Source organism: Antennarius striatus, chromosome 7, assembly GCF_040054535.1.
Source record: "Antennarius striatus isolate MH-2024 chromosome 7, ASM4005453v1, whole genome shotgun sequence".
Classification (NCBI taxonomy): domain Eukaryota; kingdom Metazoa; phylum Chordata; class Actinopteri; order Lophiiformes; family Antennariidae; genus Antennarius; species Antennarius striatus.
The window spans coordinates 16,936,055-16,961,081 of record NC_090782.1 but is presented as its reverse complement, the minus strand read 5'-3'; the positions used below and the strand labels follow the sequence as shown (position 1 = coordinate 16,961,081).

General features: G+C 43.4%; 1 protein-coding gene across 2 annotated transcripts in view; it reads left to right on the top strand.

The window, feature by feature from the left end:
• Positions 1-2,638: 2,638 nt before the first annotated feature.
• sema6bb (sema domain, transmembrane domain (TM), and cytoplasmic domain, (semaphorin) 6Bb) overlaps positions 2,639-25,027 on the top strand; it is a 127,990-nt gene continuing 105,601 nt past the window's right edge. For both annotated transcript variants that reach the window (XR_011036707.1, XM_068318986.1), the window contains exon 1: positions 2,639-3,657. The gene's annotated coding sequence lies outside the window, so the exon portion shown is untranslated. The remainder of the gene's footprint in view (positions 3,658-25,027) is intronic.

Below are 25,027 nucleotides of genomic sequence, written 5' to 3'. Positions count from 1 at the left end.
ACCGCTAAGCCTGTCAGGTTGGGTGTGATCACATGACCTCTTTTCGGCACCCGTGAGCTTTTGTTTGCAGCTTGCTGAACCATATGATTACTTTGCTGGAATACAAGAAGTAAATCAGGCGTCTTTTCGTTGCATTCATATTTCTGCTGAGCTGGAAGTTAGAGGACAAAAGCTCATGCTGAGGGGACATGATGACTGTGCAGCCTTTCCCGTTTCCCATCGGTGTTCTAATATTAAATAGTTCGTCCTCCATCAAAGGATGCAGTATTGTTGCTCAGCTATCTACCGGGGTCTTGATCTGTATTCAGTATTCTACAGAGCAAAGGTCAACTGCCTGTCTTCTTTGACAGACTGAGATCGATGAAAGGAAGCCGATGAACGAAACATTTATTTATTTATTTATTTATTAGCAGAACTCAGACTTTGACAGGAAATGACATGGTACAAGTTCTTTTTTTGAAAATAGCTTGGTATGCCAGTGTCTTAAATTATTTTGATGCAAAGCAGCTGGAAACAGAATAGTAATACATGATTAAAAGGAGTGCTGTTTAATATTTAAACAGACTACCTTCAGACATAGGGACATTATGAGTTATTACCTTAAGTTCATGCATCTACCCCCTGTTTCTAATGCTGCACTATTTTTTCCAAGTACTGCATATAATATTTTCACCACAGTTTGGAAGGATTATTCAGGAAAAGCTGAAATACATACACGCGTATATCACGTACATGGACTCTCTCACAAGTAAAAACCTGCATTCAAAACTGTACTTGAGGAAAGCTTTTGATGTAGGCCATCATCAACATACTCTAAACTGCAATGAGATATTTTTGGTTACTGTAGATCAGCGGAAACAAACTATGAATGCAATACTTACAGCCTATCACCTATGAATAAAAAAAGATCTGTCCAAGGAGCACATTAAACTGAAAAGGAGCATTCAATTGGAGTTGTTTTTCTCACCACCTGATGAACAGGTGTGTGCACAGACAGGCCCGGATGAAGCAAAGAGAAATCAAGAGTGAAAGCACATCTCATTGTTATTCCACTATTGGTTAAAGTATTCCACCCTGAATGCTACTGAAATCAGACTGTATCATACACGTGTCCATTACGTGGAAGAACCTTTACTCATCCAGGGTGTACCCTGCCTCTCATCTGTAGCCAGCTGGGATAGGTTCCAGCAACCTGTGACCTGCAAGATGGAAAAGTGGCTGAAGACAAGACCATTACAGCCGCCGTGTCTTCAAGAAAATGGATAGATGGATGAATGTACTTGTGGATGATGCAAAGTCACAGGCTGTATGGGATGATTGATGAATGAAGTTCAGAGCATTACTGTGCTGGTTCAAGCACATTTTGCCTGTGCAAAGCCAGACGAGACTAAAAACAGCACAGCAAACAGCAGGCAGACCACAACAATGTCCTACAACAATGTCAATGTCAGACAAACTCTGACCACACAATAAAGTGCCAGTGCTTTAAAGAAATGAAACACGTTTTCAGCCTTCTGGCATTTCTTCGAAAATAACTGCCAATTTACTGAGCATTAAATAACTACTGTCTGAAAATGAGTGTTTTTGTATTCAATGTTAGATGACTTATTATTTCTTATTCGGCCAGTTGTGCAAAAGTCAAAGCCTGAGAGGGGAGTTGGCTTGTTGCACTTTTACAGAGAGGTCCAGTGGATTGGGACACATTTAACACAGAACGTTGTACTTGAACAGAGCTGTAAATACAGGATCATGTGGCAATTTTTGACTTCAAGTCCTCCACAGCCGTTTAGATGGGGTCAGGATGAGAATGTGGAGTGGCTAAAAATCACAAGTGATTCGACACAGATCTCAAAGTAAAACTCCAGAGTGACATAAAGCTACACTCATATTTGGCTGAAGGCTTATTGAGATTTAATGAGACTAAATTATTCCTCTGTTGTGTTCATTTCGACTCAATGAGATGCAGAAAGACTTTAAATTAAATTAAAAGGATGGAAACAGTTTTCCAGTCCACTGAGTTCAGCCAATTGGACTTTAAGGAATTGTAATTAAAATTAATTGTTTTAACTTTAAGTGTGTCCAATAAAACGTTTACTCTGGGTCTGTGACACCAAATTGTGAAACTGAATACAAATGGATGAATTTCGCACCCTGGTGACAAAGTGATGGATGAATTTCGTAAATAATATTGCGTTACTCTCCATTGTCTTATAAACTCGGTGAATTAATCTTATTTCGTGACCATACGACATGGACACGTGACAAAGGAAAATTTAAAACGCATAAAGCAAAAATGTTTAAAATTTCTACATGACATAAGAATTTTTTTTTTCTACCCGCTCATTCGATTCCATTTTCTGATTTGCTGAGTCAGCTGCTCTCTTCTATGCATGTGCGCCTCTTTTATTCTACTCGTGGTTGCCCGGACGTCAACACGGTTACAATTTAGACCGTTTCAAACGCGTCTTTATCTAATCTTTAAATATAAACGCTTTTCCAGAATAAAGTGCATCACCGTGACGTGCGCTCCTGGCGTGGGTGGCTGGAGTCTCACTGGAAGGACTGACTCACGGTACCCGTACTGGGTTTTTTTTAAACATTTGTATTTTTAACGTTTTTATTCAGCTGAACAGTGACGGTTTCATTTCATATATTTTCACAACTATAATTAGTTAATCAATTCCATTCCAGTCGCTGCGTGATTCTGCTTCAGGTTTTGACACTAACAGCCTTTCTTTTCTTTTTTTTCCTCCAGGAGTCTCTGGTGGATGACAGCGGGGAGCAGCGCAGGAGATGCTGGAGCTCACCACCCCGCTGCAGGACACAACGTCTCGGTCCTCCCGCCTCGCCGGAGCCTCTTCTGGGTACAACTCAGGGGCCGCCAGCTGTTTCACCACATCGATGAATGGGACTTTACCCAGCGCTGGACCCTGATCCGAACTCTGCGTGGGAGAGCGGGGCGCATATCAGCAGATAGAGAGACAGTCTTTTCTTTCAGTTCCAGCCGGGGTGGAAAAGACGCAACAAAATAGACCAACTATTGTGGAGAAGGAGGGTTGATACCACGACTGGGCGAGAAGGCAGGGCGGCAGATGTAACTACCGAGGGTTGCAGCTGGTTTGGTGCCCGTGGGTTGCTGGATGGATTGTTGTTACTGTGTCCTTTTCATCATTCACTGTTTCCAGCGTTTCCACAGTACTTGGTGGTGGTGGGGGGGCTGGATCTCGGACGGCAGTCTGTGAGGGAGCTTTGGCGCAGAGACTAACGGAGAATGCCATGTGTCGTTGCGCCACATAGAAGCTCTTTGTGGGCTGTTTTGCACCGGGGACAGGTGGTGCCGTGAGTGTGTGTGTGTGTGTGTGTGTGTGTGTGTGTGTGTGTGTGTGTGTGTGTTTGGGTGGATGTGTGTTAAAACTTAACAGGGGGGCACAGACACACAAGCCCTGAAACAGTTGTCCAGGGGATGTCAGCCCGGCACACGGGATCAGTGTTCGGCAGAGACAGGTGCGGACGGGAGGGGTAGGACGGGATCCTAACGAGCCTCTCCTCTGATCACTCGGATTTTTTTTTTTTTTTTTTTTTGGGGGGGGGATTCAGCTGGACTTGCAGTCGACAAGCACCGTGTCGGCGGTACTTTCTCCCTCCTGATCACCAGAGGTAAGTGTCCGGCGTGGTGGTGGTGGTGGTGGGGCTCTGCGTGGTGCATGGCTGATGATCTGGAGCTCAGCTCCTGGAGACTTTGATCACTGCTTCTGATTTACTAACAGGGGTTGTTCGAGACCAGCTGTGTCAATACACGATAATCGATTTTTGATTATTTTTTTTGCTTCATGGGTTTCATTGTGTAATTCTCAATTTCCTACTGCGTAGCTTCCAGCCACGCACTAAACGATCTGCCTTCAGCTGTCCGGAGCCTGAGGAAACACTTTATCATCCATACATTGCATTGATTGATTAGATATCGATACAGCTCAGGTAGCTAGATTGAAAATATGTCAGTTATTTTTTTTATTGTTCGCTCTATTTTAATTTTTTTTTAAAAATGTGCTGCCATATGACTTATTCTTATTGCCTTACAGCCAGTCCCCAATGTTAAATACATCAGATAAATAGGCATTTCCTCCTGAAGCGGATACATTTCTCCAATCTTGCCCTGTCCTGACAGTTTCAAGAGAAAATTCCGACCTTTTGACATAATTGATTGAAAGTCTAACTAGAAAACCCAATTTTCAAACCAAGAGAGTTGCAGGACTGTGGACACGGAGAGTGGATGTGTTGCTGTGCCCGTGTCGTTGTGGACTTGCTGTTTGTGTGGTGGTTATCTGCTGATGGTTGTGAATGTTCTCCAGCCCCCCACTGCCCCCTCCTTCAGGCAGTGCCATCCATCCGTCACCCTCTCCGTCTGCAGTAGCTGCTCTCCTCACTGCCACTCCGTGGGTCACAGTTTTATCCAGTTGTGCCACTGATGCTGGTTTCCAGTCTTGCAGTCCAAACTTTTGTGGTTTGGGAGGGTAGTTTTTTTTTTCCTTCTTTTTTTTTAAAAAAAGAAAGAAATTAAAATTGCTTATCAGCTACCGTTTGTCCAACACTAAGGTTTGTGAACTGAAAATCCAGACAGAGAGGTGAGAGGAGTTCCCACTGGGCCAGAGTGTTTCCAAAATGAGCCTCAATGTGTGTGTGTGTGTGTGTGTGTGTGTGTGTGTGTGTGTGTGTGTGTGTGTGTGTGTGTGTGTGTGTGTGTGTGTGTGTGGGTGTGCGTGTGTGTGAAAGGAGAACAAAAAAGGAAGACTCGTCTTAAGAAAGTGAGAACATGTTCCTCGACCGTTGCAACGAAGGACACAGCCAGAGGAATACCAACACCTTCCTGTTGCTCTGATCGCATCAGTCAGCCTCCGAGGACAAGGACCTCTTTAATTCCTCATCCTGCGGGCTGTCACCTCCCTGACAGTCGGCCACTCAGAGGTGCTGCTACAGGTTACATCCAGGTCCTTATTCCTTGCTGCTTCCATGCTACATCGAGCATTCATCTAGCCTGCTGCACCGTTCCTTTCTTTTAAGTAACAGCATTGCAAACAAGAGAATGGGTTTAAATTAATATGAAACATGAAAGGAGACATGATCATAAGATACTGTCTAATCACCCGAGGGCTGCAGCTTCTTTGGTGTAAGAGAGGAAGAGCGGTAACCCCTTTTCTCTCATGAGCTGACATCCTTTGTAGGCCCATGGAGCCTTATCACAGGGAATTCATTAATTGACAACAGTGGAGATACCTGTCTGTTGGAATCTCAGATCTTCTTATTTAAATAGATCAAGTCTTGATTTGCACATATGTCAAGGACAAAGCAAGTTATGAGTTGTGAATAAAAAGAAGAGCAGCTTTTGCTCGTGAATCGGGTGATTTCAGGAAAATATATGCTTTCATTTTAGCAAACACAGCAGAGTGTTGAGCAGGATCGGCGAAGTGAAATAAGAAAGAAATCTGGCTCATAGCTTTCATTTCACCCCACCCTATTGAGAAGGTTTTAATCTGGAAAGAAAATTACTTTGGTTTTGATATTAAATGATTTTATAATAAGGTTGTAATATGAAAGATGTTGAATTCTTTCTGCAGAAGATAGAGAGAGAGGAAGTGAGTGAGAGAGAGAGAGAAAGAGAGGGGGATAAATGTTTTCTCAGTCAGTATATAAATACCCAGACTGTACTGTAGGAAGCATTACTCCTGCCAAAAGAAATGACTGAGTAGGGGGTAAGATTGCATCGATAAGTAAGGCTAACATAAGGGAAAGCAATTGAAGGAAGTGTACCTGATGTTCAAGCTGAAACCCTGAGTACTAAGTGGAGAAAGCCAACAGGAAAAAAAAAAAAGCGGTAGCTCCAAGTCAAAGCCTAATATAGGAGCAGGATTTTGTGTGAATGGGGAATTCAGATAACAAGGCTAAATGTGTACCCAGGAAACCAGGCGGGGGGTTTTACTGTTCCAAGGTCCCAGTACTGATGTCAGTTTTTGGCGATCTTTTCTCCATCCCCGGTGCCTCTCCCTGCAGCTTAACAAACTGCTCACTGGAGCATGGATAATCCTTGGCAAGCCATGCACCGTGATTTATTATAAAGTTAGTTAATTTTGGGAGATCTGTAACATCCCACCATACACAGAGGCCCTTGAGAGATCCCCACTGTCTCCACTGCAGAAGTCTGTATCGCCAATTAGTCTGAAGAATTGTTTGTGTGTGTGTGTTTTTAGTGTGTCATTATAAATCGAGAAAGGCAGACTTAGAGTTTTTCAATGTCTATCAGGGAGAAACTTGTTTTTAAGCGTCGTGTCTGCTTGCCTTCCTGCTTTGTGTGGATTTCATGTGTGTGCATGTGTGTGAGTCAGTCTGTCTGTGCGCTAAACAAGTGTGATTCAGCATTGTCCAGCATCAGTTGAATGGGCGCCCTGTTTGCGACCCGTTTCTCACGCCAACAGCCGTCTCTGCACCCCTTGCCTTTGAGCAAGTGTTGCACCCCATGTGCTAAAATAACAGGTGTCTTTACGCAGTGACTTAATCCCACTTCCCCACCTCCATGCTGCACCCTGCTGGGGTGACGCCACCTGTAGCCTTGGGGCAGCACCAGAGTAGGAATAAAAAAAACAAAAAAAAACTAGATTAGTCAGACAAAGCTGCGTTTGCTAAACAAGGCCAAATGAAATAGGATTCAGTTTCAACTTACAAATGTGTTTTTACTCAACATTAAAGCTGGAGAGGAGAGGCATTGTCAACAGCGGGGGTTCCCTAAAAACCTTCATCCACTTTTATGATCTAAATTTTGGCCTCTTTAGTTCTTTCCGTTAAAAGGATACAGATTTAGCAAACGATAGTGATTTTATTAATAATGAGCAACTCTTCTGGGCTTTTTTAAAACCGCTGTATAATTAGATTTACAGTTAGAAACCGAAGGTGAGGAGAGGCAGGGGGAGTCTAATGAAAGACACGACTAATCCAGTGTTTTTGGGCTTAAAGTAAGAATATCTTGGCCTCTTCTTCTTCATTCTCCACTTCTTTGTTTTAATTTGTCTCTTGTGAGCCCTCACCTTTATGAAAGCATTGATTTACATGAGATTTAAGGCACAGGATCAGTACAGCTGTACCCATCTCAGTGTATGTTCTGGTAGATTGTGTAGCAATTCACATTGTTTTTGGTATTTGAAGTTTTTCTGATTTTTTTTTCTCCACCTTAATAAAAGGCAGACAAATAGAACATCACATGTGGCAGTCACAGCCATTTAAAATGACTTCTCATAACTCAAAAGTTTCATGTCTTTTGAAAAACAGTGCCCTTATTATTTCTAATAATCAATAAAATGTTTCCACTGAGAAAATTGTCCTGGTTGTGCTCCTCTCTCTCTGTGGAGATAAGTTAAGGCGCGTGACTTGTTGAACTTTAGGTGAATTGAACCTTTTAATGGATGTTTGGCTGAATTTAGTCCTCCGGCAAAAATGAGTCATGGGGGTAAGCATTTGATTCTCAGTACATTTTATTATTGCGCTAAACATATGTGCACTAACACTGGATTTTCCATTCATCTCTTCTGAGCTTGATCAGTCTGTCCAGCGGGTTTCTACCAAACTCAGGCAGATGTATTTGAAGTGTCCTCTGTGGGGGCAGAGCTGTCGTCATCCACGTCTGTCTGGAGGAAGACTGACAGGCTGCTCAGAAACACCGTTGAGCTGCCGAGGCTGGGGGGTGGGGGGGCTTTTGTTCAACCTGGAACTCCGGCCTCTTTCCTTTTTGTCTGTCATTCTTTCTTTTTAGCATATGTCGGTGCTTGTTTTCTTTTGCACATTCTGCCTTCATACCTACTACTCCCCTTCATTACCTCTCTCCTCTCATTGCCCCCCACCCCTCCCCATCTCTTTTCCTCCACTTCTTGTCCTCCGCCCCTTCTCCGTGTCCTCTGGACCTTGATGTCAAGGCCTCTCAGGCAGTGTGGTCTCTGTCTGCAGGCTGTCATGGTGGGGGTACTGCCCACTGGGACCCTGAATGGGACAAATTGACCGTAACAATGTTCCCACTTAGCATGTAAAGCTGGGAGAAAGAGAAGGTGAAAAGGAGGGCCTGGTGATTTAGGGCAGGCCTGCAATGGGAGGGAAGAGGCAGAGAGAGAGAGAAAGAGAGAGAGAGAGAGAGAGAGAGAGAGAGAGAGAGAGAGAGAGAGAGAGAGAGAGAGAGAGAGAGAGAGGTGGGGGGGGAGACCAGGACACCTCTTAGAAATGTATGAATTGAAGACTTAAATTGAATCTTACACCTTGCCTTCAGAATTCTGTATTTCCATCGTCTTTCTGGCTCGTACACACACACACACACACACACACACACACACACACACACACACACACACACACACACACACACACACACACACACACACACACACACACACACACACACACACACACACACACACACACACACACACACACACACACACACATTTTCTTGCTATTTGCCCAAGGCCATGCTGGACTCACACACCTCACCCACAAAGCCCAGATGCATGTTGGGGGGGTGGGGTGGCAGTTTGATCTGCATTAAAGTGGTACCACTGGCTCCAAGGGTCAAGGATCATCCAGCCCCCCCATTAAAATTCAGTAATGGTTTTAGCCCACCAGGAACACCTCTGCCCTCTAATCACAGCCACTGCTCCTTCATCATCTGCTCTTTCTCTTTTATCTTTTAATCACTTGTTTTTCCAGCGCTGTCTTTCTTTCACTCTCATCTCTCCGTCTGCTTCATGGCTTTTTACGCATCCAGCGCAATGCCAAGGCAGTCAGAATAGATGAGAGAGTTCAAAGAAGGAAGCCCGATACAGTCAATAATGAGAGCGCTTTCATTTTCCTTTAAAGAATTCTCTCTCTTGGCGGTTGCTCTCATTGGCAGCTGCGAGCTAGTCTCTCCTCAGAGTTGGTAAATTCTCTGATTTCGATATTTTTGTCTATGCCCTTTAACTGTGACAGAGTGTCTTGGAGAAGTTGGAGCGATATCATGTTGCGTAAGCCTGAGGTGGCGCAGTATGACAGGAACAAAGAATGCAGCTGCCATCACCATAGGCCAAGTGGCTGTTGAATAAAGATGCTTCCCGTCGGTGAAACCAGCGTACCATGTAGGCTTATTGTACCTCCACAGGGGGAGTGTGCTTGTGTTTGTGTCTTTCTTTTATTTGAGTAAGGTAAGGGGATTCATCTGTCCTCTGCAGCACTGACAAAGATATTTCCATGAGTATAAAGTCCATCCTGCTGGCAGCAGACCATGAGTAATACTCTGGTAGACAGGATGAAAAGACAGGCACACATGACTGAGGACACCGACTTTTACTTCCTGGACACGACTGAACAAAGTGTGTGAGTTGAATGATTTTCACAGTCTGTTTGTTCGTCATTAGGCTGTGTTCAAATTGCATTCCCTCCATCTCTGTCTGTCTTGACGCACACAGATAAATCATTGGATCTGTCTCTTAGCTCTCGCGAAGTCTCAGTGTCTACTCAGGCCTGGTTTGTTAAGCAGAGGAGGGACTAATGAGGGTTCAGGAAAGAAGAGGACAGACCATTCACTTCTAAACCACCTAGAATGAATGAATAAGCAGTGGTACATAGTGGCACTGCACTTGCATATACTCAAATGCTAAGTAATGCGTTGCCACAAGCCCAGAGTTTGGAGCATGACATTCAACACCAGCAGCGGGTCTATTATTTTTCTCCTCAGACGTGATGCAAATAGCAACACTTATTACTATTATAACATTCAGACACACCTCCTTGGTTTCATTTTCCAATCCAGGTTGCTATGGTCACCGAGCAGGTCATTAATTAGGAATAGTTTAACGACTGTACGGTGGGAGACATTGAAGAGAGGATGCTGGTCACACACACCCTGATTCATTTCCCACATCAGCATGGTGTGAATCTGAAGAAACGTTCTCCTGTGGGCCAGACTGGTTTTATCCTGCTGCTGTTTTATAGCTGATTAATTTCTGTAGGGAACTTCCAGCTCAGATGGTTGTATGCTGAAGTTTTTATGGTTGCAGAGAAGCTGCAAAAATAAAATGAGAATGTTCTCACAGCCGTTGTCTGTTACCACTGTTGACAGCATTGTTTACTGCTGTGGCTGCAGCTGCAGCTATTGTTGCTGTGGCCTCTGTGTGTCTCACTGGGGTTCCAGTTCTAAGTTTGCACTCTTTTAAGTTTTAATGCCTGCTCATTTTACCACTTGTTTTGTTCTTATAGGTAATTAATAGCTTAACATGTTCATTGAGCCCTGGGGGGAGTTAGTCATGCTAATGGAAAACAAAAAGAAAACTCTGGCTTGCTGGTTGATGGGCAGTGGGTGGAGTGGAGGGGATGGAGCGCACACCTTCCCTGAGGTAAGAGTGGGAGAAGCAGCGGCGGCAAACGGTGAAGCTCTTCTTGATAAGTATAGGGGGAAAATTACAATTGATCAGAAACAAGGGTGAGGAGAGTGGAAAATAGTGGACAGGTCTTGAGTGGATGCTCATTCAATCTGTTTCTTTTGGAAAGTGGGCCCTTGAATATACTTGCCTAAATTAACGGTTCAGAAGCACAAATTAATGTACAGCCCTCGCTGTGGGTCTCTGCTGAGCTGAATCAAAGAGGTCTTGCTGTGCAGTGCGTCTGCTCATCTACTAAGCATGTGTGCGTGCTCTCATAGAAACGTTCAAAGTGGATTTTAGCCAAGAAAAGTGGAGCCAGGGAGTGAAAGCTGAGATGAAAGTGACGCATAGGGCTAAAAGCTGAGTGTCAAGGTTGAAGAACAAAAGAATGGTGATTTGGACTTTGTCAATAAGTGGCTGAGGTTTGAAGGGAAGGTGGAGTTTGATGTAATCCGATGGGATGGGAAGATAAAGTCATGAAATAAGGAGTAGAGTGTGGGAATCACAGAATGTGATCCGGAACCCATCTGGAGGCAACAGGTCTGATGACAGCCGGTCAGTTCCAGATCCAAGTATCCCAGTTGTGGGTGACAAACAAGAAGAGAGCTGGTATCCCCGCCCCCCTGCAAGAACTCCGGGTGCCAGACCAGTCCACCAGCAATCTGTCCCCTGATAGCATCGCTTCATTGCGACAGCGAGGTCTGTTCACTATGGCAGGTTATGGATTTTAATTGTTCAAATTGAACGTGGATGCTTAATGAATGATATTAGCCCTGCTGTCAGAGAGGAGTGGGTGCTGTGAGGATGGACTGTACGCTGAACCGTCATGTGGGAACGATAGAAAGGATTTAATCTTCTTCAAAGTAAATCTGTTAATGCAGTACATTATGTTCTCGGTTCGAATTCATTAACATTAATTTCATTTCATGCAGGGAGTGGTAACAACAGCAGCCACAAACCGATAAGCCACAAATGCAAAAAAAAAAAGAGAGAAAATAATTGATATCCTACACACATAACAGCTACTTTTAAAGCCTGTGTGCCGTTACAATAGAGCTGTTGATTGGCAGGTCCGTTGTGCCAGATTTTTTGTGGTTGCTCTGCATTCAAAATACCATCACTAGCGTGTTCACAGTAGCTAGTGGGTCATTTGTATTTGCATGTAAATGTTTTTCACCCCTTGGCTTGACTGGTGGTACAATCAGAATGGTGCTCTGTCTGCATCACTAAGAGGGAAGCTGCAGTGATTGACTATGACATTCAGAGCTCGGGCCTTTTGCTTTCATTTACTTGTTTGCTCACATGTCTTTTCTGTGGGAAGGGAAATACAGAAGAGGATTGTGTGTGTGTGTGTGTGTGTGTGTGTGTGTGTTTGTATGTGTGTGTGTGTGTGATCAATATGTAATCTGTTGAGTACTTAGTTGATGTTGATGTCTCTTTCATGATCCCACATCTCCTCCCTCACCTTCCAGCTCTTAGTAGCTTTGCCACCTCCACCACTGAGATGACCACCTCCAAGGATTTTAGTCCCTTGCACGAATCGGCGTGCCACACTCATGCATGGGCACTCACACACACCTCCCACATGGTGACGATGGATATGCATATTTGTGTGATGTAGGAGTGTTTGAGGTTGACTCATGTAGCATATCCTGGGGATTTTCATTTATCATTTAACATTTATCAGCCTCTGTCCTTGAGGGGAACTTGGCCTTTATGTGCTCGGACCTGACTAGTGTGGTTTACTGTCGTTGAGCCATTCCAAGTGAAAAAAGGCTAATTTATGGGCACAAGAAAGAGACATAAATAATCTCAATTTTTTCTCCCCCCACTGTTTCAGTGCATATTTATGCGACAATGTCCATTTAACTGACATTATTTTAAACATGTCTTGTCAGGCAGCCACAAAACTCCCCTGCGCCATTCATTGCTCATGTTCACGACTTATCCCAGCACTGATGTAGGTGGATAGTGCGTCTTTGTCTGAGCATGAGTATGCCAGTGTGGGAAGTTCTGTGTGTAGACGGTATAAATAAACACAAAAATTATTTAAAGCGTTTCCCAGTGTATGGTGGCATGTTTGATGTGACGGAGCCTTCTCTAATCCTTTTCCTTGACATTTGAGCACTCAGTTGTTTTATCTCAATTACAGGATGTTACAGTATGGTTTTGTCTGCAGCTTGGTGAATGGAAACACTGTGTTTGATGCTGTTATTACGTGTCCTTTGCTGTATTTGTGCATTGGCTGCTCTTCTAAATATAGTGTGAGGAGCTGTGGCACCTTGTGGGCTTAAAATGTCTGCGTGTTGGCCTTTTAATCATGCCAAATGTTTAAGTGCTGGTTCCAGTTTGCTTGTTTCTGGACTAACAGTGTATTGATCTGACTCCTCATTAGAAGCCCATTTCTAAACTCCTGCGGCCGCCGTTCTTCCTTGCCATTGCTCTCACCTGGCTACATCATCACCGCACTGCCTCGACAGCATCGGGACGCTGGGGTTGCTCAAACCTTTTCAGCAAATATCCGCTTGCTTCCCATAAATAGCCTTCCTTGTTCTGTCTGTTTCATTTCAAAAAGCAGCCACACTCTCCCTGGGCCCTCTGCAGACGCAGCAGCGCAGGGAAACTCGATCCTGGAGTCTAAACTCAAGTAATAAACAAGGCAGAAAATTCCAGAAAGCCAGCTCTTCTGGTCGTGTTGAGATCTGTGAAGTAGCGCAAAACATTAAGGGTGCCGCGATGAGTGAGGAGGCATTGACCAGGTTTTTCCAATCGTAGTCATGTTGGAGGGGAAAAGCATTATAATTCATGATGTCATTGTGATGGAGAGTAAATGGAGACGTTATCCCAATGAGCTGAATCGTGGTAGAAACATGCAGACAGCGACAGAGCTTGCAGAATGGCTTGTGCCCTCTGACCATACCCCTGTCTCTCAATTCCTAATGATATTGATTAATTGTACATCACAAATAGATGAACCTGAGTGTATTCTTGCAGAAACCACGGCTACTGCCAAATGATGATGACTTTTTTTAGTTGTTATCTCATATGCCAGCCGGACAAAGCCACCGTTCTCTGGCGGCCAGTCTTTATTATTATTTTTTCACTCCCTGCCTTTGGTTTTTTTGGCTCGAGCTGCTTTACCTGGCATTGAAAGTCCCACTGCTGTCATCAGCACCATTAATGGCCACAACAAAGTATCTTTGAAGCTCCGCAGGGCTGAGGCCATAATAGGAGGACAGCTCCATGCTCAAACTGTAATGGAGGAGAAAACACAGTGGCTGTTTGCTCCTTAGTTCAGATGTCTGTCCCCTTTCACACGATAAAGATCTAAAGAAATCTGAACCAATTACTCTGTCTGTGTATTTGTCAACCTTCTGTTACCTTGTCTCTCTTCTCTGTTTTACTTGGCTGTGACAACAAGGGTGAAGTCGACAAATCCAACAACTACACAGGATAAATGATGCTGAAGTGGTGAATGAATGACAATAAAGGCGTTGCTTTATGGGGCTGTTTTCCAAGCGGAGGTAGCCACCGCTGGAAGCTGGGTTTTAATTGTTGTCTCTTCTGTTAATTGTGTGCATTATATTCATCTCCTTTGCTGCTTTTCAAATCTTAATCGGACGGTTAATTTACTGTCTTGCAGGCTTTAACCAGCTGGCTGCAAACATCTTCATGTCCCGTTTGGGTCTGCTCTATTTAATTTCAAAGCTTGGTGTTTAGGTCAATATAACAGCGTCTTCTACATGTTCTCGTCTTAAATACAGTGTGGCCAGTGAAAATGTGACACAGCTTATTTGTGTTGCAAGCTTGAATCGTAGTCTTGCTATGACATGAACACACACACACACACACGCACGCACGCACACACACACACACACACACACACACACACACACACACACACACACACACACACACACACACACACACACACACACACACACACACACACACACACAATGGCTACCTCACTAGACACCCCACAGTCACCTGCATTCTCATTTATATATTTGTCACATTGTCTTTCGCAAAATGCTCAAAAAGAAAAGAGGGGACGCTGATTTTGCTCTCTGCAGTCACTTCTCTTACGGCCATCAGCTCAGCATTTCTCTTGCCATTGTCAGGTTGGCTCCCTGGTGCTGATAAGAGGTAATTGCCAGTGTGGCAGTTGACTTGATTCTTCCTTGAGAGTTGGCATCCAGGCTGAAGCAGGCTTTGCGTCTCTTTTTGTTCCCTTGAAAAGCCTACATCAATATCTTTGTCTTGAGGTGGGGGAGATTCCGTTTGGATCTGATAATCCCTTTTCACTCCTGAAATTAGTTTCTCTCTCTTGAGGCTAACATGCAGAAGCAAAATTACAAATGAGCGAGGATTACAAATGTAAAAGTATGAAACAGAACAGATAGGGAAATTAGTGGGATGTGTTTCTGTGTGTGTGTGTGTGTGTGTGTGTGTGTGTGTGTGTGTGTGTGTGTGTGTGTGTGTGTGTGTGTGTGTGTGTGTGTGTGTGTGTGTGTGTGTGTGTGTGTGTGTGTGTGTAAAAAGACTCTTTATCAGTAATCAACTTCTCTTGCTGGGATACTTGCCTGATTGAAATGAATAGATTTTCTGGATAGTGGATATATGAGGAAGGGAGTGTTGGGTTTCATCATGCACAAACACAAAATACATTAAAACATGCGCGCACACACACACACACACACACACACACACACACACACACACACACACACACACACACACACACACACACACACACACAAATGAACACGCTGATGCCGGCTCACTGATTCAACGCTCCTTTGAGCACCGCTGAGTTCAGCAGGCAGTGAGCCAATCCAAAAAACAGAAGTTAGGAAGTGATGGTCCACTCCGGGCTGGGTAGAGGGGGCAACGCCGAGCCCCTGGCAAGATTTGGGTATCACTCATTAGTATCAAAAACTAATGAAGAGCCTGGAGAGAAGAAAAGGGAGTGAGTGAGACACAAGTCAGACTGAATAGAGAAACAAAAGCCCTCACACATCCAAACATACCGCAGCACAAGTAGTTGAGTGCCTACAGCTAGCCGTAAAAGCAGCGAACCACTGATGTTTTCACTGAACAGGTGATGTGTTCTGTGACTCGAGGCTGAACAGAACACAGTCCAATCCGTCGCTGCTCTTCGGTGAGGTAGTTCTCCTTCACTTACACACCAGGGGACACAGATATACAGGCGAGACAAGCACTGGAAATAATCTGGGTTTTTGTATGTAATCACATCTAACTATATATATATATATATTTATATATATATATATATATATATATATATATAATATAAACTGGTCTGGACATTTATTTTCGTTGTGAAGCATCCCGGTACCCCTGCTCAGGAATGGGGTTACTTATTTTGTAATGCTCAGCAAGTCTACGGTCAAGACAGTTAGTTTCTCGTCCAAAGCCTCCAAGGACCCAACCCCAAGGACCTGGACTGATTCTTCTGCATCACATTAGCATTCTCATTTGACTGATTATGCACTTGGAAAGAGTGGGCCACAATCATGAGCCAACCAGCTAAAGTGTTTACTGGCACACAAGTGTGAAAATCAGAGTGCCCACTCATGTTGAGTCATTTGTATCTTAGATCACTCTGACGGCAGCGTGTGGACCTTTGATACCTTACTCTCAGTCAGAAACGGATTTCCATCTTATTGGAAATGGGCTTTAGTGTGTCATATGCAGGAGTGCAGGATGTGTTTGCCCTTGGATTTACTCAAGAGTCTATGCTCATGAAAGATGTTGCTTGAGTCAAAGTTAATGCTGTTGACAATCCTAATAAACCTTTTGTGACTTACTTTTGAAATATTTAGGTAAACTTTATCATTAATGTACTGAAGATAAGTCTCGAAACACTGTGTAAGCAAGTATAAGCAATTAAAACAGGTGGTAAATTTGATCGAAATTTTCTGATGTTGCTGTTAACAAGTTATATTTATAGATTATGAAGATTGTGTTTGTTCTTGGAGAGTATTGTAAATTCCAAACCAGGAAAAGAAAATTAGAAAATTAGTTCAAACTATAAAACTGATCTCCTTCTGCGTTAAGGGCTATCCCTGAATGGGCAGGAAAAAAAAAGCTTAATGTGAAAGCAGTTTTTGCTGTAATTAAATGGTGTGCATACGCTGTTTAAAATGCGGACTGACTGCAATGGCAAGGAAAACACCAATCCCCAGAGTAACACACTGTCCCAACTACAATCAGTATTCAGTATTCAGTATTTGTTTGTTACAACTGGAACACAACATGAATAGCCTGTTTTTTCAGTGTGCCGTCATTACTTACCCCTATAATAGTGAACGGAGAACTATTCTGAGCCTGGCTGTTGCTGTGTTTTGATGTATTTTTAATGCATGTGCTCCTTAATAAAGACCACTGTAACCTGCTAGATATATGCCCTCCAAGCTTAATATAGAATAGAGATCCCATCTGCTTATTTCAGTCAAACTTTATTTATAGCGCAAGGACACATTTAGGAGCCAGAGTCTTGCCAATTTAAAGATAAGATACCCCTTAGACCAATTTACCCAGAAACAAAAGCAAATAAATATACACTTTAAGTAAACACTTAAATCATAGTAGTTTATAAGAGTTTATTGAATTATTTCTCCAATTTCATTAACATTACTACAGATGAATGATAAACTTGGAGTAAAATAATGCAAAATATCAGTGTTGGAATTTTCTGTTGCATACAGTAAAGTCTGCTCTTGTATGAGAGAGACTTCAAAATAATCGGATCATGATTGACAACCGAGAAGCCTCCACCCCCAACACCCACTGTCATCATTGCTTCTAAAAGGTGATAAATCACACTTTAAACATGATTCATCACCTGTCACACTGGCAACTGTGAACATAAAGGAGCATAAAGAACAGTAAAGTTGTTTCCGTCCCTAACCTTATCAGACAGATTTGCCATAACAGAGGCATTTCTGTATTAATCTTTCTGTGAATGCATTGTTAAGTTAGCTACTTAGCGAATGTCAGTCAAAACTTCTCTTAGCATTCTTTGTCTTGGTGCACATGGAGCTCCACTCCATCCCTCCCCAGTGCCCTGCCAGGACTTTTCTGCTTGGACAAAAAAAAACCAACAATACTATTTGGATACGAGTTTCAGCAGCACTGCGCAACATTGAAATAAATGAGTTGTGTATTTTGTGTGAACGTAGAGTAAGAATGACCCCCCAGCCCTTCACTTCACACCAGTTGGATTCTTTTCTTTTAAGTCATTGCATTGCTGGCCTCCGTCTATCCACCACTGACCTAAATGAAGCCTCTGGCCATCAAAAACAATTACATAGATGGTGTCAATGGAGTCATTGTAGCAGGTGAGTCTCAGGTCAGTGACAGTGAATGAGGGTAATGGTCCTCATTTACTCCGGTGTGTGTTCAGCTGGAAGATGACCAACTCAGCCAGAGAGGTTGTGTCTCTGCACAGAGTGGAGGAAACAAAGCACACTTTTTGTGTGTGTGTGTGTGTGTGTGTGTGTGTGTGTGTGTGTGTGTGTCTCTCTGTGTGTGTATGATTTAGTGTTTCAGTCTGGTTTGACCTGGAATTTGACCAAAGGCCATACTACAACATGTTTCTGCTCTCCTCAACCACTCTGTTCTCTGTAGTGTCAGCTGGGGTACTGAGCAGAGAAGAGCCTCAGTCTCTTCCAAAATGTTTTCCATTGCCGCATAAATGCCTTTGGAAGAATGTAACTTGGTGCATGGCAGGAAAGGAAAGAAGTAAAGGGCCTTGGAGTGAAAGCTTGAAGTGGGCCAGTTGAAGTTTGCTTGGTGGAAGACTGCGGTTTCCTCTTGCCAAGGCCCAGCAGGGCAAATTTGCCAAATTTGGAGCAGCGACGGGAACAGTGTGAGGGAAATGGAGAAGAAGCAAGAATAAATAAGATAGATTGCTGGAGTTTGGAGAGAGGTTGTTGCTGCTCTCAATGACTGAGGTTTTGATACAGTTGAGAAAGAAGAGTCCTGAAGATTACAACACACAAGCCTTGAAACCACAATTAAATTAGAATAAACTGTTGATGAATTGAGACGACAGCTAAATAAGTGGAAACAAGGATAAAGAAATAAGCCAAGGGGAAAACGGTACTCCTCCTTTGCATGTTTATCATTCCTTGTGTGTGTGTGTGAGTATGTGTGTATATGTGTGTATATGTGTGTGTGTGTGTGCTTACCGCACCCGCCATCACCATTACTTTTGCAATTATCGTCCTGAGACCAGGGGCAGTCTCAGCGAAGCTAATGCTTGAGACACCTGGGTGGCTTGATGGAGTTTGGCACCTAGTGGTTCAAAAACGGGGCCTGGAGACACCACTTAGTTAATTAACTAAAACTGATTCTCCAGGCCGATTAATACGGATGAGGTGAACGACTTGCACCCCCCCCCCATTCACGAGAGAGACTGTCAGAAAAGTCTTGCCACTAGTTTCAGGCTGTTTGGTTTTCTCCCATAAACAAATGCTGGGAATCATTCTGGCCATGGGAGGAATGAGTGGAAGTACCAATTTCAGCATCATTTTGTTTTTTCTTTGTCGTATGAGACTGAGAAATCTGCCTTATCACAAGTCAATGCGTTTATTTGTTTTACTCTGATACACATTCAGCAGATTCTGTCACTCATCGGCATTTTTTTTCCACATGCTGTGCATTTCTAGGAAACTCCCAGTGGCCTCCCGTCTGTCATCTCTGCATCTACAAAATGCAATTCCTCTGACAAATGCACCTTTCTACACATTTTTTTCTTGTGTATGTGGTTGTGGCTGAGGGTGTTTTTATGTAACAGAAGGAGAATGTTGATGAGCATGCGTAAATAAATGGCGTGGGAACATTGGCAGATGCAGCATGCTGGGTTCTTGTAAGCCAGTGGTGGAAATGATTAACATCCGCACCAGTCCACAAACGAAGCCCAACCGTTTCCCATCAATTTATTTGCTCTTGCTGTCATTCTGAGGTTCGCATTTCAATTCCGGAATGAAGGATGTGAATACTTCCTTTAAAGGTAACACTTTATTCAATCCCTTAGATATTTATTTGAAAATCTTAATTTCTTTCTCTTATGCCAGAGTTCCAGCAAATCAGTAATAATACATACCAAACAGATGTGTAGCTGCTGTGGTTTTCCCACCCCACTGTCTCCTTCCTAGTCGGAGGAGTATTTTGATGAGTTCTTTTAAACAGCTTCCTGTGGTTTTAGAAGACAGGTTATGTCCTGGCCTCTGTGTGCTCTGTCACTGCTGACTCCAGCTCACAACCTGCAGAATATGCAGTTGCCCTCTGACCCTTCATGCCTTCACCACTGTACACAATTTGCCATCTAGCCTGCATCCTGACATTTTGACTTTGCCTTCCTCTTTGCCCTGTCCCTTCTCATTATGTAGTCCCATCCCTTTCTGTCAAAATGGATGTTTCAGGGCTGCAATTTGTGTTCTCTTTTGCTCTCTCTTTTTCCTGTTTTTAATTATAGCCCGTGCCCTGTGTTATTGGTCTTCCTTTTTTTTGCTCTATCCCCTCTATTAATGAATCTAACCCTAAGATTCCCTTGTTGCTATGCTCACCCATCAGGCTGAGTGTCTCAGCTCCTGTATGTATGACTGTGGTGTACAGATCGCCCTCGATCCTCGCGGTTAATGCGTTCCAGGAACCACAAGCGATTAACAAATCCCGCGATAGAGAGACAAACTTTTTATCTTAGTATTTACGGTAATTTAAACGTTTATGAACCCTCCCCATGAGTCTTGGACGGAGCACACTTCCGGATGCCGTCAGCCAATAGAATGCATGTATGGTATCACGTGACTGCCTACCAAAAATCCGCGATGAGGTGAGCGTTGATGAGCGAATGCGCGAGGGCGCACTGTATGTCTGCAGATCCACACATTTCACTTCATTAGACCTCAACAGATTGTGACTCTTGTGCAAATTGGCCCTCTGTAAAGTGGAACACGTTCTTCACTGAGCTGAATATTAGCATTCGTTGCCTAACACCAGCCTTTTGTCCCCCCTCAGAGGTAATTGCCATCAAGGGGATTAAGTAATGATATGACATGGATGAGGACATGGATGTGCAATACGACTCCCATCTGTGAGTGGATCTGGCCTTTTTACTCCCTCTGTGTATGTAAATGGATATCCCCATTTATAACAGGAGTTTAGGTCTATCCATCAACACCTTCATACTTCCCTACATCCTTTACATAGACATCAGTGTAACCACAGGAGAACAGTGTGGTGTCACATGTTTCAACAGTAATCCGTATGGCGATGATCGGAGTAGGTTGTGTGACATCAAGTAAATATAAAGCAACAGAAATGGAAGTGTATGTCTGTGAGGCCGCTCTCAACTTTGAATTTTTTTCCTTTGTTGCATTCGTACCACTATCATGCCTTGTGGCTACACTGCCCTCAACCAATTCCAATGACACTGACATTCATTTATGCACCCAAATACATATGAAATGAAGGCAAAAGGTGCACAGGAGGTTCCATATGGACCCTTAACACAGAGCATAAATACACTTTTAAAATTGCAATGCTCAAACTTTTCTGAAGACCTCGGTGTTCATCAGCTGCTGAGAGATAGCTACCAAAAGATAGGGTCCAATCTGACTGATGATTTTGACTGTTACTGTTGTCACTGTTGCTTGGAATAGTTTTCTCCATCTGCCTTGAGTCTGCACTATTTTTCATTTTCCACATCTTTCTGATATAAATGTCAGCGATGCGTTTGGTCAGGACTGTTTATCGTGGCCTTCCATCGTCTTGGGAAAAAAAAACAAAACTCATGGCAACATTAGTCTTGCTTTTACGACAAGGATGACATTAAAAAAAAACTGAGATTACATCAAATACAAAATACAAATGTCAACAGAAACAAAATCATGAAGTTTCCCAAACAGATAGAACTGACTTTCACAAAGTTTTCTCTCTGTCCTTGACTTTTCTCTCTCTTTGTTGGCATTAAAATGGCATAAATCAGAGGACAAAGCAGGTTCTCAACGTCTCACCGCGTGAATGGCTTGCTGTCCATTCTGGTTGAGATGTAGTGTTGTTGCCTGCCAAGTGGGATGTGGGTAGAGCAGATCTATAAAGAAATATACTGTACACCGTGTCTGCTGTTAATGAGATATACTCAATCTCCAACAGTTCAGAGTCTTTCCACTTCTCTGTTACTGTGAGCTGAATCACTTCAGAGACTTACTCTAAAAACACAGACATATGTCTGTGTACGACACTGACCCCTCAGTGAGTATCACAATAAAATGAGGTGAAGAAGAAAGAGAAAGATGTTGCTTCACTATTTGACACTTCTTTGATCTCATTAAACTCCTCGTCTCCTTACAAACACATTTCTGTGGTCTCAGTGGGAGATCAGCGATGTTGCTAGTGAGTGCTTCACTCCAGGACTCTTTTCTACTTACCAGGCACACACTACACACACACACTACACACACACACACACACACACACACACACACACACACACACACACACACACACACACACACACACACACACACACACACACACACACACACACACACACACACACACACACACACACACACACACACACACACACACACACATACCACACCACTTACGTCCCAGTACAATTTACAACTGAAATGAAAACACTCCTGTGGCAGAGAGTTTGACAGGGTGCGAGTGCTTTTAAATGTGGCCCTTTTTCATTATTAAACACTACTCAGGTGAGACAAAGACATAAACACCCCTTCAGGGCGCTGATATACGTTTATATTATCCAAAATGTCCCTCCTCTTGTTCAGCTTATTCATTCCTGGCATGGACAAATCATGCTAAAACGAACCCCGTTTCCCTTAGCCACCCAGCTAGGTGCTGAAAGGTGTTACCAAAGGAAACCTGCTAACAGTGGAGGATCTGTGTGCTGGTGTGTTTATAGTCTAGCCCAGAATTGTAATACCATTTTATGTAAGCAGTCAGACTCTTCCTGATTGGGTTATAGCAATTAGATTAGTGATAAGATCGGACATTTTCAGCACATCTAGCTCTGACAATCGGAACGTCTCGACTTTAAAAAGATTGACTGCAGGCAGCAAGATTGAAGCTTGATGTGTTTGAGCAAAAGCATGCCATGTTAGCTGGGTCCCTTCCTACCCGTCTCAGCTGTCATAACTGACCTATCAAACATTACCTTGGGTCCAAATCTGTTCAGTTAAATTGCAGACTGACTTCTGCTCTACCTCCCAGACATGCATTTATGTTAACTGCTCAGCATGCAAAGAAGTTTGCTTTGAAGCTCCGAGCTACTATGTTACTCTGAATCCGAGCCTCGATGCAGTGGAAAGCATAGCAACAGCAGCTGGTTTGGTTAGGTAGTAACGTTCTGCTGCTCTCGCTATTAATTCATTAAGATTATGATTGCTTGTGGTCAGAACACCAACAGAATAAAGTGGGATCAGAGTCGTTCTAGATCCACTCAGATTCTTCGATGCTTGCATTAGGTTGTGTTGTTTTGGCCCCCGTAAAGGGATTCAGATTGAGGACATTGATGCCAAAAAATAACCAGATAACCTTTAGAGGACTGCCAGAGATTGCAGAATGGTGGTGTAACGATGGTAAGTTTTACTTGGCTGTACAGCCCAACAATACATATGACTCCCATTTGTCTTGTAAAATAAATCTCACTCCTTTCCTTGCCCTCCTTCAATTCCTGTCTCTACCTATTTCACACAGTATCACGCCCTAAGGGCAGAGCAGTTCCTGATTAAGGAAACGGAATCAACCTCAGATAGTCAGGGGTACGATAAGAAGCAGGTGATATTACCAAGCTACAACACATCCCACCTCTTGGTCACCCTGCACTATAGATCTGGCTTTCTTAGTTGGTTTGTTTCTCACATTTTATGAGTTAAAGCAAATTTTTTATACTTCCAAAACCTCTGGATTAAATATTTGCAATCATGCAAGTATCCAGTACTCTCTGAGGAGTCAATTTCAGAATGTGGTTCTTAGTTTCACTTTCATCAGGAGCATTTTATGTTGCTGTTTTTCATGCTGTAAGACACGAGAGACCTCAATCTCTACTCCTCTCTATAGATGGCGACCTGCTGTGGCTCCAGTCAGAGAAGGTCTAATGGAAGCTCTCCTGTTAGTGCTGCTCCTCTCAGGGATGGGGCTAGGGGACATTCTGATGGCATATTGGATAAGCGGGGGTCAGAGGTCATGTTTACACAGCAAATTCTCCATTTCCTTCGTGTCATGTCAAACAGGAGATATATGGCAGCCAGAAAGGGAGAAAAGGGAACCTTGACTTGATGTAGCATTTCACTTTTTATCGGTTGCTGTCACTCAGTCTCCTCTCCCTCCCCTCACTCACTGTCTGCATCATACGTTGACACCCAATTTGTCACCTGCTAACTGCCTGGTCTGTAATAAAATGTTATTCACACCCAAGCTAACCTTAGTATTAGCATTTAAATTGAGTAGCCATTTGAAGGGAGTGGTAGATCACAATATTCACCCAACACTTTTTCACTTTGACTTCTCTTTCCTATTGGGGAAGTACAATAATGAATGTCCTTCCTCTGATATGATAAAGAGCTGTCATGATTGATTTCCATGCTCTCACAACTTATCCCATGAATTAATTTGGATCTTCCTACACCCTCTAATTCAGCGCTCCTATGTCTGTTTATTTTTTTGCTTTCCATTCCTCATGTTGGCCCTGCACTGCTCCCAAACCCATTTAAAACACCACAATGCTTTTGGCCATTGTCTGTCGCCTGCCGGTGGGGCTTTGGCACAAGCAGATGTTTGTGCTTTTTGACCGCCTCTGACAAGAATGCTAAAAAATGTGCTGGGAGTTTCAGATAGACGCTCGGCAGCAGTTCTGATGAGCTGAAGTTGAGAGAGGAAACTTTCTGTGGAGAAGTTTCAGCTGAGTTCAATCTTTTACTCCACTGAGCTCAGCCCTGGAGATTAAGGAGAATATCTATGAATACTTTTACTCTTTAATCCCGCTTTCAGGTTAAGAAGGGGAAGTGCTTCATCACTCTGTCTGTGCATTTAGAGAAAGGAACGATGATGCAGGGATGATGTTGGAGATGATTAACCTAAGTGGTGTGTTGGAGTCCTACAGATGAAGTCACATCATTCACTCCCTCCTGCTGTGTGTCAGTGTGGGTGACCTCTGCTTCATTACCTCTGTAATCTGGTCGGAGCCCTCCAATGTGTGTGTGTGTGTGTGTGTGTGTGTGTGTGTGTGTGTGTGTGTGTGTGTGTGTGTGTGCATGGAAACAAAGAGGCTAATGGAAGAAGAGAAGGGAAGAAAGTGAGGAGGAAAAAGTGAACTTTGTTACATCAAATTCTGGATGCACTCCTGCTCCTCCCCCCTGAAGCTGAGGAGGAGGCTCGCAGGCAGAACTAGCCGACGGGTCTTTGATCTCCAAGATGATGGATAACAGACCCTCCCTTCCTTTCTCTCTCTGTTTACGTTGGTATCTTCCCCTCGCTTTACAACCACACCACATCCTTACAGATATGAGCCTAATCACAGGCTAGCCAAGCAATGACAC